Source organism: Rutilus rutilus (genome assembly GCF_951802725.1).
Source record: "Rutilus rutilus genome assembly, chromosome: 18".
In the NCBI taxonomy this organism is placed as follows: Eukaryota; Metazoa; Chordata; class Actinopteri; order Cypriniformes; family Leuciscidae; genus Rutilus; species Rutilus rutilus.
Window position 1 is genome coordinate 36160172 of NC_140231.1, and position 15112 is coordinate 36175283.

At 39.0% G+C, this 15112-nt stretch overlaps 1 protein-coding gene across 4 annotated transcripts in view; it reads right to left on the reverse strand.

The window, feature by feature from the left end:
* znf462 (zinc finger protein 462) overlaps window positions 1-14893 on the reverse strand; it is a 52430-nt gene extending 37537 nt beyond the window's left edge. For 2 of the 4 annotated variants that reach the window (XM_084386389.1, XM_084386386.1), the window contains exon 1: window positions 14548-14893. The gene's annotated coding sequence lies outside the window, so the exon portion shown is untranslated. Of the gene's footprint in view, window positions 1-8333; window positions 8472-13984; window positions 14215-14547 lie in introns of those variants that run through there. The other 2 variants (XM_084386387.1, XM_084386388.1) reach the window with 2 other exon arrangements.
* Between the last annotated feature and the right edge of the window lie 219 nt (window positions 14894-15112).

Consider the following 15112-nt stretch of genomic DNA (forward strand, 5'->3'; position numbering starts at 1 on the left):
GACTCCATTTCACTCGCGCGCGCGTCAAGGCTAATGCTGACACTGGTCATCCACCATTTTGTGCTCCTCAAGGCATCGGCAGCAGATCTTCCTGACTCTCAAACCCTGCTTCACACATATTCTGAATGTTCTGATGCAATCTGACTTCTGACCTATAATACAGCCTGAATCATAATCATAATCATAATCACACACTGTTGGCCAGAGCAGAACTGAGGCTGAGTCTGGTTTCTCACGAGGGTTTCCTCCATTCTGTCACTGATGGAGTTTTGATTCCTGTCGCCTTTGGCTTTTGTCTTTTAATTTAATATTCAACACCATTATTGATCTCCTGCACTGACAGCATTATATGAGAACTGAACTGAGCTGGACTTTCTCCAGAGCGGATATATATATATAAATGACGTTTTTACAACAGAAATGAAGCATCACTGAACTTCCTTAAGCTGGACTGAGACGCTATTGTCTTCAGGAAACACACTTTACTGCATTATTCTCCTGCTATCTCTGGAAAGCTGCTCTGAAACGATCTATAATGTTAAAAGCGCTGTATTAATAAAGGAGACTTGACTTGCATTCACACATGAGAGCAAACACTACAGCTTCCTCCAGCGAAAGCAAAACTAACACCAGCACGATCCTCTTAATCACACAGGAGATCTCTTTAATATCAGCACCAGAATCTACAACTGAGTCTGCAACCGAAACACAAACATCTGATGAACTCTGCCTTCACAACTTATAGGAGGAACATTTCAGTTAAGACCGGAGTGAAACGCCATTAAGCCTTTGGAGCAACACTGGAAAACATCAATAATCAACTTCACGAAATAACTCAAACATCACAAAAACTGGTTTTACTCAGAAACTGCGGTAAAACTTTACAATAAGGTTCATTGGTTAACATGAACTAAGAATGATCAATATTTCTTCAGCATTTATTAATCTTAGTTGATATTAATTTCAAGATTTACTAATACGTTATTAAAATCAAAGGTTGTATTTGTTAGCATTAGTTAATACACTGTGAACTAACATGAACAATGTGTATTTTTATTAACTAACATTAAAGGGATACTTTACCGTTTTCGAATCCATTCAGCCGATCTCCGGGTCTGGCGGTACCACTTTTAGCATAGCTTAGCATAGATCATTGAATCGGACAGGACCATTAGCATATCTCTCAAAAAAATGACCAAAGAGTTTCGATATTTTTCCTATTTAAAACTTGACTCTTCTGTAGTTACATCGTGTACTAAGACCGACTATACATGAGAACTATACTCTCATTCCTGCGTAATAATCAAGAAACTTTGCTGCCGTACCATGAGTGCAGCAGGCGTAATGATATGACGCAGCGCCTGAAAATAGTCCCCAGCTCTGTAACTTCCAACGTGACCGGGACTAAGTTTGTCTAACCTATTAGACCTATTTTCAGGAGCTGCGTCATATCATTACGCCAGCTGGACTCATGGTACGGCAGCAAAGTTTCTTGATTATTACGCAGGAATGAGAGTATAGTTCTCATGTATAGTCGGTCTTAGTACACGATGTAACTACAGAAGAGTCAAGTTTTAAATAGGAAAAATATCGAAACTCCTTGGTCATTTTTTTGAGAGAGATGCTAATGGTCCTGTCCGATTCAATGATCTGTGCTAAGCTATGCTAAAAGTGGTACCGCCAGACCCGGAGATCGGCTGAATGGATTCGAAAACGGTAAAACTCAACTGTTTAACTCTGGGGGAGCTGTAAAATGAGCCTATTTCCAAAAAAAGTGGAGTATCCCTTTAACAAAGATTAATAAATACTGTAACATGTGTTGCTCATGGTTAGTTCATGTTAGTTAATACACTAACTAATGTTAACTAATGAACCTTACTGTAAAGTGTTACCAAAATTGCTAGTAAATATCACAAATAAGTGCAATGAAATCACATTACGCATTGGAAATTGTACTAAAATGTAAAATGTACTCCAATAACTCTCCAAAAATGATATTTCAGTGTGTTTGATCAGATCCACATGCGTGCTTCATGTAAAACCACAATGCGAGTCTCATATCTGCGCAGCGACGCATCAAATAAATGTCTTGCAGTTAAAAATGCTACTTTACACTCATACGCCGAGTCTTCGACACAATCTCAGCTCTGCATTATTTAAAGAGACATATTTCATCCGTCCTGAGCTTCACTAATTGCCGGCCTCAGGCGTGGGAACGTTTTATCTAATGATGACGGATGAAACTCTAGGAGATGCTTCACTCAACGAGGTCACGCTCTCCTGAACGTAGAGATATCTCCAAACCCAAGTCTTCTTCAAGGACTCGAGTCTCGTTTCTGCGTATGCAAACATGGACGGCCGTGATTGGTCACGAGAAACACATCTACCAATGGCAGGACGCAGTTTTTGTCCTTTACATTTAAAGCAAAAGCATGAAAACGAATGAGATTCCAGAGCTGTCATGGAGAAGAATATCAATGTTCAACGTTTATGCTTTGGTTTATTCTGCCGAACACAAAAGAAGATATTTCCAAGAATGTTTCAATTGTTTTTGAACACTGAACAACCAAAACACTGCAACATTTCTGAAGAGTTTCTTCTGTGTTCCTCTGAATGAAGTGAGTCTGAGAGGCTTGAAAGACGCGGAGGGAGTGAATGATGACAGAATGGTCAGAACTATTCCTTTAAATAGTTTAATAATCTCAAGTACACAATCTCACAAGCAAATAAAGACTAACGGTTGGAATCGATTCATCTACTGTGCAGAGAAATGAAACTTTCAGAGTTATGATGAGATATCTAAAATCCACATATTCTCTCATATGGAAAAGACAAAGATAACACTAAACCTTACTCTACTATACACTACACTACACTATACTACACTATACTATACTATACTACAGTACACTACACTATACTACACTATACTATACTACAGTACACTACACTACACTACACTACACTATACTACACTATACTATACTACACTACACTATACTACACTATACTATACTACAGTACACTACACTACACTACACTATACTATACTACACTATACTACACTACACTACAGTACACTATACTACACTATACTACAGTACACTACACTATACTACAGTACACTACACTACACTACACTACAGTACACTACAGTACACTATATTACACTACAGTACACTACAGTACACTATACTACACTATACTACAGTACACTACACTACACTACACTATACACTATACTACACTCCACTATACTCCACTATACTCCACTAGACTACACTATACTACAGTACACTACACTATACTACAGTACACTACAGCACACTACACTACAGTACACAACGCTACGCTACACTATACTACAGTACACTACACTATACTACACTACACTACACTATACTACACTACACTATACTACAGTACACTACACTACACTACACTATACACTATACTACACTACACTACACTATACTCCACTATACTACACTATACTACAGTACACTACACTATACTACACTACAGTACACTACACTACACTACACTACAGTACACTACACTATACTACAGTACACTACACTACACTACACAACGCTACGCTATACTACAGTACACTACACTATACTACAGTACACTACACTACACTACACTATACTACACTACAGTACACTACTATACACTACACTATACTACACTATACTACAGTACACTACACTATACTACAGTACACTACACTACACTACACTATAGTACACTACACTACAGTACACTACTATACACTACACTATACTACACTATACTACAGTACACTACACTACACTACACTACAGAACACTACACTACACTACAGTACACTACACTACACTACAGTACACTACACTATACTACAGTACACTACACTACAGTACACTACAGAACACTATACTACATTACACTACACTACAGTACACTACTATACACTACACTATACTACACTATACTACAGTACACTACACTATACTACACTACACTACACTATACTACACTACACTACAGTACACTACTATACACTACACTATACTACACTATACTACAGTACACTACACTATACTACAGTACACTACACTACAGTACACTACAGAACACTATACTACATTACACTACACTACAGTACACTACTATACACTACACTATACTACACTATACTACAGTACAATACACTATACCACACTACACTACACTATACTACACTACACTACAGTACACTACTATACACTACACTATACTACACTATACTACAGTACACTACTATACACTACACTACACTACACTATACTACACTACACTATACTACACTACACTACAGTACACTACTATACACTACACTATACTACACTATACTACAGTACACTACACTATACTACAGTACACTACTATACACTACACTACACTATACTACAGTACAGTACACTATACTACAGTACACTACAGAACACTATACTACATTACACTACACTACAGTACACTACTATACACTACACTATACTATACTACAGTACACTACACTATACTACATTACACTACACTATACTACACTACACTACAGTACACTATACTACACTATACTACAGTACACTACACTATACTACATTACACTACACTATACTACATTATACTACAGTACACTACACTACACTATACTACACTACACTACACTACAGTACACTACACTACACTACACTACACTATACTATACTACACTACACTACACTACAGTACAGTACACAATGCTGCACTACAGTACACTACAGTACACTACAGTACACTACAGTACACTATACTATACTACACTACACTACACTACAGTACACAACGCTACACTACACTACAGTACACAATGCTACAGTACACAACACTACACTACACTACACTACACTACACTACAGTACACTACACTACACTACACAACGCTACACTACACTACAGTACACTACACTATACTACACTACACTACACAACGCTACACTACACTACACTACACTACACAATGCTACACTACACTACACTACACTAAACACTACACTAAACTAAACACTACACTACACTACACTACACTACAGTACACTACACTATACTATACAACACTACAGTACACTACACTACACTACAGTACACTACACTATATTACACTACACTATATACTACACTACAGTACACTACGCTATACTATACTACACTACACTACACTACACTATACTACACTACACTACACAACGCTACACTACACTACACTACACAATGCTACACTACACTACAGTACACTACACTACAGTACACTACACTACAGTACACTACACTATATTACACTACACTATATACTACACTACAGTACACTACGCTATACTATACTACACTACACTACACTACACTACACAACGCTACACTACACTACACTACACAATGCTACACTACACTACAGTACACTACACTACAGTACACTACAGAACACTATACTACATTACACTACACTACAGTACACTACTATACACTACACTACACTACAGTACACTACACTACAGTACACTACACTATACTACACTACACTACACTACACTACAGTACACTACAGAACACTATACTACATTACACTACACTACAGTACACTACTATACACTACACTACACTACAGTACACTACACTACAGTACACTACACTATACTACACTACACTACACTACACTACACAACGCTACACTACACTACACTACACAATGCTACACTACACTACAGTACACTACACTACAGTACACTACGCTACAGTACACTACAGAACACTATACTACATTACACTACACTACAGTACACTACTATACACTACACTACACTACAGTACACTACACTACAGTACACTACACTATACTACACTACACTACACTACACTACACTACACTACACTACACAATGCTACGCTACACTACAGTACACTACACTACAGTACACTACGCTATACTACACTACACTACACTACACTACACAACGCTACACTACACTACACTACACAATGCTACACTACACTACAGTACACTACACTACAGTACACTACAGAACACTATACTACATTACACTACACTACAGTACACTACTATACACTACACTACACTACAGTACACTACACTACAGTACACTACACTATACTACACTACACTACACTACACTACACTACACTACACAACGCTACACTACACTACACTACACAATGCTACGCTACACTACACTAAACACTACACTACATAAACTCTGAGGTCAAGAGAGCAAGACGCTACAAACAGTGTCATTAATGTCACGCATCACCATCCAATGAGGCCATCCGAGCTCTGGGAGCGACTGTAAGAAGAAAAGAATGAAACGCTCAGGACCAAAACATTGGAAAATAACCAGGAAGCGTTTTCCCTCAGGAAACCTTCAGTTCCAATTCCGCTGTTCTCTTTCTGTCTTTGGCCTGATTCGGGCAGTTTTCTCAAGCCAAAGAGTGTTTCCATCAAACCGCATAGAACATCAAAGCATGAAGAAGACAAGAGCAACGGTCCTCGGTTTGGGCCATAGGATCATTTAATGATGGACTACTTTCAGCTGAAGGAAAACAAGAGCCTGAGAGGTTTCACAGCAAACACTGATTAGACTAAAAATTAAGTGTTTACTGAAGAAACGTCCACATACTTCACTTTCAATCATTTCAATATCACTCTATCCAAGGTCAAAGAAACCCATGTGTTCACTGTGTGTCATCAGAATCATTTCCACACAGAACAGTTTACATTTAGCTTACGTTAACAGCAAATAAATGTCATTTTATACGAGCGTCATGAAGCTTCACTACTTTCAACATTAAACACTGCAGACACTTCAAAACAAATTGTGAATGTAAATTGTTTACCGTCGTGTTTCATCTTTCTTCTCTGATCTGTGATTCACTTCAGAATTAAATAATTTAGAGCCAATATTTTGTTTTCAGATCTTTACTGAAACACCAGCTTGCAAGTGCCATATGAGAACTTTCATATGCATAGAAAGAGGTCTTTTGAACTTTCTATTCATCAAAGAATCCTGAAAAATCAAATGTATCACGTTTCCACAAAAAAAAATCAAAACTGATAATAATCATAAATGTTTATAAGCATCAAATCATCATATTAGAGTGATTTCTGAAGGATCATGTGACACTGAAGACTGGAGTAATGATGCTGAACATTCAGCTTTGATCACAGGAATAAATTACACTTTATTATAATATTCACATAGAAAGCAGATGATTTACATTAGAATAATATTTCAGAATTTTACTGTATTTTTGATCAAATAAATGCAGGCTTGGTGAAAAGAAAGAGACTCTTTCAGAAACATTAAAGAAATCTTACCGCCCCCAAAGTTTTGACCAGTAGCGTATACTGATAATTTCACATTTTGACTGTAAATGCTATAATAATAATAATAATAATAATAAACTTTATTTTCTATAGCGCCTTTGAAAGTTACATTTAAAAGCTCTTCACAAAAAGTAAGAAAAAATAAAATAGAAATACAACATTATAAAAGAAAAGCATTCATAAAAGAGAAGTAAATTCAAATATACAATACAAATATAAAATGTTATCATGATATCATTAAAACGTTGTATCCGTAATGCTAGAATCAGTCGGTCACCACAGCTTCACAAGCACACAAGACTTTGTCATCTGTTTGTGTTGTAAATGTACAGTACAGGAAGAACCAGTTATAACCTGAAGGACTTGAACAGACTGCTTATGATCTCTAACCCTAACTGATGGCAGGCTTTCATAGACCAATAACAATATCTAAAGAGCTGATGCTTTCCGATACACAAATGTTACAGTAACAGCAGCTAAGATGTAAATAAATGATATATTTCTGATATATAATTGCTTATTTAACACCATACATGCTCAAAATACACACAAAAAATATGCGTACGATCAATTGACGAGACTGTCGATAGATTTGCGTTTAATCAGATGATGCCAATGAGCTCAAAACTGATTGTCATCTGCACAATTCAACACAATTGCACAGAATTATGAAGCTTCTCCCTTTAAAGCGGAGCAGAAACTCCCGTTAGAGTAAGTGAAGACTGAGGAGCGTGAACGTTCCTGCGAGAACAACCAGAGTCGGCATGAAGCGTGATCCACGAAGCTGAAGGATTTCAAACACACACACACTCTATAAATAGCAACACAACATGCCAATGTCCCGCGTCTCACTTTAGACCCACTGCTTCTGCTCAACGCGACTCTCTCACGACACGCCAGAAAGACGAGAGATCCATTAATATTAACTCACCGACGAGAGCTTCAGCTTCTTCAATATTTGATCAGACTCGGACACTGGCACCTTCCAGTTGAGCGAGAGCAACAAGCCCGTCGCTGTTCGCTGTGAAAGGACGCCTTGTGAACCGGCTAAAGAACGCGCAGTGCTTCCACACATCTGCAAACCCACGAGCTTCTGCTGGTCATGAGGACAGAGGAGCTCCACAGAAACCAGTCTGAGGCGATGCTCGACACATCTGTGGAAATCATGAAGCGTTTTAATTCTCAGGATTCTCTGGCGAATGGAAAGTTGAACAGAACAGCATTTATTTGAAACTTGTAACACTGTAAATGTCTTGACTGTCACTTTAATGCAATTTAATGCATCCTTGATTAATAAAAGTAATATAAAAATGGTAGTGTATCACAGTTTCCACAAAAAATATATTAATAATAATCATAAATGTTTCTTGAGCATCAAATCATCATATTCATGTGACACTGAAGACTGGAGTAATGATGCTGAAAATTCAGCTTCGATCACAGGAATAAATTATATATTCACAATATATTCACATAGAAAACAGATGATTTACATTCTAAAAATATTTCAAAATTTTTACTGTATTTTTGATCAAATAAATACAGCTTTGGTGAGCAGAAGAGACTCTTTCAGAAACATTAACATTTATAATTATTGTTATATTATTAATATAAGTAATCTTAATATTCTTATATCAAATCTATAAAATCTTAATATTATTTCAGTTTTTCGGGGGGGTTTTGCACTGTGATTTAAGTTAGATAGTTTTTATGTTAATATGAATAATAATAATAATAATAATATTAAAACAACATCACGATGAAGAGGAACAAGAGTGTGTGTGTATGTGTGTGTGTGTGTGTGTGTGTGTGTCTTGACAGCCAAGCAGGTTTTAAGCCAAAGTTCATCTTGTGGTAAAACACAGAGAGAGAGAGAGAGATAGAGAGGTAGAGAGAGAGAGAGAGAGTGATAGAGAGAGAGAGAGAGAGATAGAGAGGTAGAGAGAGAGAGAGAGAGAGAGAGAGAGAGAGAGAGTGATAGAGAGAGAGAGAGAGAGAGGTAGAGAGAGAGAGAGAGGTAGAGAGAGAGAGAGAGAGTGATAGAGAGAGAGAGAGATAGAGAGGTAGAGAGAGAGAGAGAGAGAGAGAGATAGAGAGAGAGAGGGAGAGAGAGAGAGAGAGAGAGAGAGATTAAGATTGAGATAGAGAGAGAGAGGTAGAGAGAGAGTGATAGAGAGAGAGAGGTAGAGAGGGAGAGAGAGAGAGAGATAGAGAGGTAGAGAGAGAGAGAGAGAGAGAGAGAGAGAGATAGAGAGAGAGAGAGAGAGAGAGAGAGATTAAGATTGAGATAGAGAGAGAGAGGTAGAGAGAAATTGAGATGTGATCTGTGGTCCAGCAGAACCTCGACGGCCACATCCTTCATCAGGATCCTTCAGAGGAACACGAAACCGGTCTGGAGGATCTCAAACACACACACACACACACACTCGCACCGGAACGCTTGTGAACACACATTTCTGCGATCATCTGAGAAGAGAATCCACTTAAACTAATAATAACACACAGATCTTCGAACCATCAGACTACTGTAATCTCAATAAAAACACCCAAAGCACAACTAATTATGAAGAAACCCAGGTTACGTAAATAGTCTTACCTCGAGGGTCTGTTTCTAATGTCCACCAGAACGTTATATAACTCAGATAAGCCAATGCATCATGTCAAGAAAGCGTCCACTGGACCATTTCAATTGGCTTTTGTGTGTCTCGTTTCTTTCTCTGTCCGGCTGCCGGAGGATCGACTCCAAACTTCAGCGCTTCTGTGAGTTTCTGCTGAAAGGTCCATTTTGTAGCTCAAATCACTCGACCATCAAAATGGAAGCCCTTCAGCTGCCTCTTAAAAAACAATCTGAAACGCAGGCGCTTCTCCCAGATCACCAGCGAGAGCTCAGAGACCTCATGCGAGTCTTCAGAGTCAATGTCAACGCAATCCAAAGCCAGAGATTCCAAAATGGAATTTTAGGAGAAACATCTGAGACGTAAGAAACATTGTAACTCCTGAACAATGAGAGTAATTAAGGTGACGCTTCTCCACATCTCCTGACTTATTAATAACACAATTATTCAGATTAAATCACCACATTACTCCTGAATCCAGACTGTAAATCCTCCGGGAGATCCGGAGCAACAGAACGTCGTCTTTATCTCACACTCATCAACCGATCCATTAAAATCAGTAAAACTGAACTGAAATCTGTTCATCTGTTGACAAAAGAACAGCTTTAACGGTTTTCCGTCAAAATAAACGCTCGATGGTTTAACGTTTGGAAATGAATAAATTAAAGGGGTCCTATTAAGCCCTTTTACGAAGTCTTGCTTGTGTTTTGGGGTGTAAACACATTATTTTTCACATATTTTATATTTCATTACAGCTCCTCTCTCCTGTCTGGTTGAACGCAGCGTTTTTGATGAAGCCCCTCCTTCCGACATTCGAACTGTGTTGTGATTGGTCAGCTGACCCTGTGTGTTGTGATTGGCTGCGCTTTAGCGTGTTTTCTGGAAATGTCACGAACCTTCATAACCACGAACTCTACTCAGATCTAAATATTAACGATGGCGTCCATTTCAAACAATTTCAGGCCTGATTCAGACCCTGACAATGTTAACGAACAAGAGGATCGTGCAGAACGGACTTCAAGCACAGGTGTGTTTTTTTGTTGTAATTTTCTTATACATTTTAGATAATGTTATCCACCATTTAATATTTGTCTGAAAACTATGGTTATACAAACAGTAATCGATCGCAAAACCATGGATCATTTCCCTAAGCATTGGTGAACAGCCGTACAAAAGCTCCAGTAAACACTACATCAATACTAATGACTTTGAGCTTTGTAATCTTGCAGAACTTTATTATGCTCAAACAGAAACACTACACACTAACACACAAAGTGGAAAAGCATAGTAGGACCCATTCAAGATATTAGTATTGTAATGTTACAGTATTATATAATTTTTCTTGAATACTCTTTTTATTAGGGTTTAATATTTGTATTTAGTAATAATAATCATCATAATAAAAACAATATTTATTATTATCTTTATAGTCACATTAATGTGATTTAAAAAATATTGTTTTCCCCCTAAATCATGCAGCCCTAAAATCAAAACATACAATACCATAATTTTAGACACCAGTGAAACTCAATCACAACAAAAACTAATACAACTCAAGTTTATTGCAGACAAGTCAACTCGAGTTTCCCACTTGGCATTATTTGGTCATTCATGTGCATGAAACTCATAATTACGATATTTCAGACTCCACTAGATGTGCATAAGCTCAAAGTACACTTGGTTTTTGACACGAACACCAAGTATAGTGCACTAGAATGACATCTTCGTCCAGTTTGCATGTGATTTTAGATAAAACGATCTTTTTAAACTCCTCGTCGACATTTGCATGAATTTATGTTTTGGTCTCCAGAAGTTTGTTGTTGTTCAGTTTCGTCTTCAACTACACAATAACTAATTAGTGCAAATAACGCCAGGCTCATGATCAAACTGAGTGTACGTGTGATTAGAAAAGCCAGTTAAACTTTATATCAATAGTCCACTTTAGACAAATACTGACTACAAGTAACTTTGCAACTACATGTCAACTAACTAGTGTACGGTTAAAAAAAAACATTTAATTTAGTTATTTAAACTTCTGCTTTGGTTTAGAACGTGGTGTTTATATTATAAATGTATAGCATAATCTAAAAGCTTTCCATTTGTACGTTGTTTGGATGAAAACACTGGCCATGATGTGCATGTAGAACTTTTTCCCATTGGAAAAAATACAGGACCTAAAATCCTCAAAGAAACGATCAACAGTTGCAGCCGTGGAGTCTCTGCTAATGCTGAAACATTAGCGAAACATCTCAAATATCAGCTATCACAAACTAGCATTGTCTAAATGTTTTAGTAAAGCAATAAAGCATTCAATCATCCACTGATGAACATGTTGTAGTCGACACCTGGAAAATAACCCTGAGCTGCGGTTCCCAGTGCAAAACACAGTCGCTTTACACATGAAATCAAGTCAACAGGTCATTAACACAAAACCCTAGTGAACTCGTCGTGTGCCACACAAATATCACTTCAGTAGAGTTTTACATCAACGCTATGACAATCATACAAATACTAACACTGGGTAAAATAGAGAAACAGCTCAATGGGGTTTGGAACGGAGCTCATGTTTACACTGTTAACTTCGTCCTCGTTGGTGTATCATTAAAAATAGATGAGATGCCTTTGTGTCTATTCATTCGTTTTCTGTGTTCAACATGACAAAGAGACAATAAAGAACGTGCAATAAGCCTCACCGAGAGTCATAAACGGATCTGACGTCTACAATCATCTCCCAAAAATACTACAACATGAGACACCGCACATGTTCTGTTTTCTCAAGTGGACTTCACTTCATATTTGATGACGTTTGCATGATTTATGTGTATCGTGAAGCTGCTTTGAGACTTTGCATTGTGGAAATAAAGCTTGATACTCCTGAAAACAAAGCACAAGTTTAGGAGCGAACTACGACCCAAGCGTTTCTCCTGCGAGCTGAACAGGCTTTAGACTGGATCTTCATGAAAAGTGGGTCAGCGGTGAGCTTGAACCGTGAGCCATCGCTGTGTGTCAACAGTTGCATAAGACGGCTTTTAGCTTTTCCAGGTCAGACACTCGACCAGATCACAGTCATTACAGTGAAACTACAGGGAAAATTCCCCTGAAATCTACAGCCTGAGAGAAATGACCAGCTGGATGAACAAGATCACATATGCATTGGTTGCAAATCCATAAAACATTTGAGTGAAATCAGTAAAATGTTGCAAATAACGTGCATACGGCTACATAAAACCACAAAGAACCTGCTTAGAAACATCAGACAGAAGCAGAGTCTGAAAAACAGCCAGTAACCTTCATGTGAGAGAACCTGTTTGCCCTGACATGGGAGACGTGCCACCATTTTGAGTTCCTCTGGCCTGCGTCTGTCGCATTGAGTGTGTGTGTGTGTGTGTGTGTGTGTGTGTGAGCGTGCTGTCTTTGTCAGCGGGATTTCACAGTGGCCAGAGCGATTGCAGAAGGACACACACACACACAGACACAGACATCTTCCACCGAAATGCTCTGATGGTGTGCAATCATGTTCAACGTGTCACAATCATACATGCATGTCAGATTATTAAACTATTAAACCAGACAAGTGCACGAACACTCACTTTCACTTCCAAGCAGAAGCTTCACATTTGGTCCAAAACGACACACAGGTGCATTAAGGGAACTGTTTCACCAGAAAGTTCAGTATTAATGGATTCATAAGTTCTAAGACCATGGCTCATCAACATGATGCATTGATATGCATGACTGAAAATGCACTAAAATGACAGTAAAGAGAGCAGGAACTCTGTAGGAGCGTCTGTAGGCCACCGTAGAATTCATCAGAAACATGCTAAAGTCATCATGAAACCTTCAACTAAACCGCATTTCACTCTAAAAACGGCACAATAACAAACCGCAGCGTGAGTGTTATTAAAAATATCGCGCGCTGGTCAAAGTAACAGAGGAAAAAAGTGCAAAGAAGCGTGAAATGTGTCACCAAACGCCTCGCTCGCGCCGCGTCCAGGTCCATGCAGTGGCCAGGAGAAAGTCAACCTTTGTTCTCCAGCGAGACTCCAGCGAGACTCCATTTTCTGGTGTCATTCTACACCTGCGGGGACAAACACCTGGAGCCCGGCGCGAAAAACACACACAATAACAACATCAACTACACAAGCGTTACATTGTAACTACACCGTCACGTCACGAGAGCGTAGTGCGCGCGCCTTCGCTCGCTCGCGTCGCGTCCGTCAGTCTGTCTCTCTCTCTCTCTCTCTCTCTCTCTCTCTCTCTGCTTGACTAATGGACGCGGAGCTCCAAATCCGCGCAATGGCTTCCAACGCTCCCGTCAGACGCGCAACGCGTCCCTCAAACGCCCGAAAAACACGCGTGCGATCAGAAGCTCTGGAGGAGACGCGTCACTTTACATGCACCAAGGTGCCCGTTCTGAAGGATTCGCTCGGCTCTGTTCTGTTGAGAAGCAAGCGCGTTTCCAGATCGCTCCTCTCCACGGATCCCGAGCTCAAACGCGTCGTTATACGGGTCGAGAAACCGAATACTCACGCCTGGATCCTGGATCTTCTGTTCTGAAGTTGTTCCCGGTTTAGAGCAGGAGAATGTTCGCCATCTTCTTCTCTCCTCCTTCTTCTTCTCCTCCTCCTCCTCCTTCTTCTTCTTCTTCTTCTTCTTCAGTACGCCAGCTGCAGATGACCTGAGCTCTTGCTGTCTCTGAATAATGAGCAGCCTCAGAGACAAGGAAGACAATCTGCTAAGCATGCAACACAAAGAAGTTTTGGAGTCTAGCAAGCACCAGAGGGTGCACAAGAGTTTGCGATGAGACAGTGAGACAGGAGGAAGGTCCACAGAGCCTCTCATGACTCCAGCAGTAATGGAGCTCAAACATGGAGCCCCTCACGGCGCTTATGACACATTATGATGAGCCATATGATGAGAACGCGTCATTACAGACATTCATTATGGCGCGCGCGCTATAAACGGCGGTCGCGTCATAATATCTCAGTCTTCCGTTTCATATGTTCTCTTTTCAGAGGAACATGGTCAAAAAAGGTTTCACGTGCATGAAGATCATTATCCAGCACAGTACAGATATATATAAATATATAGAGAG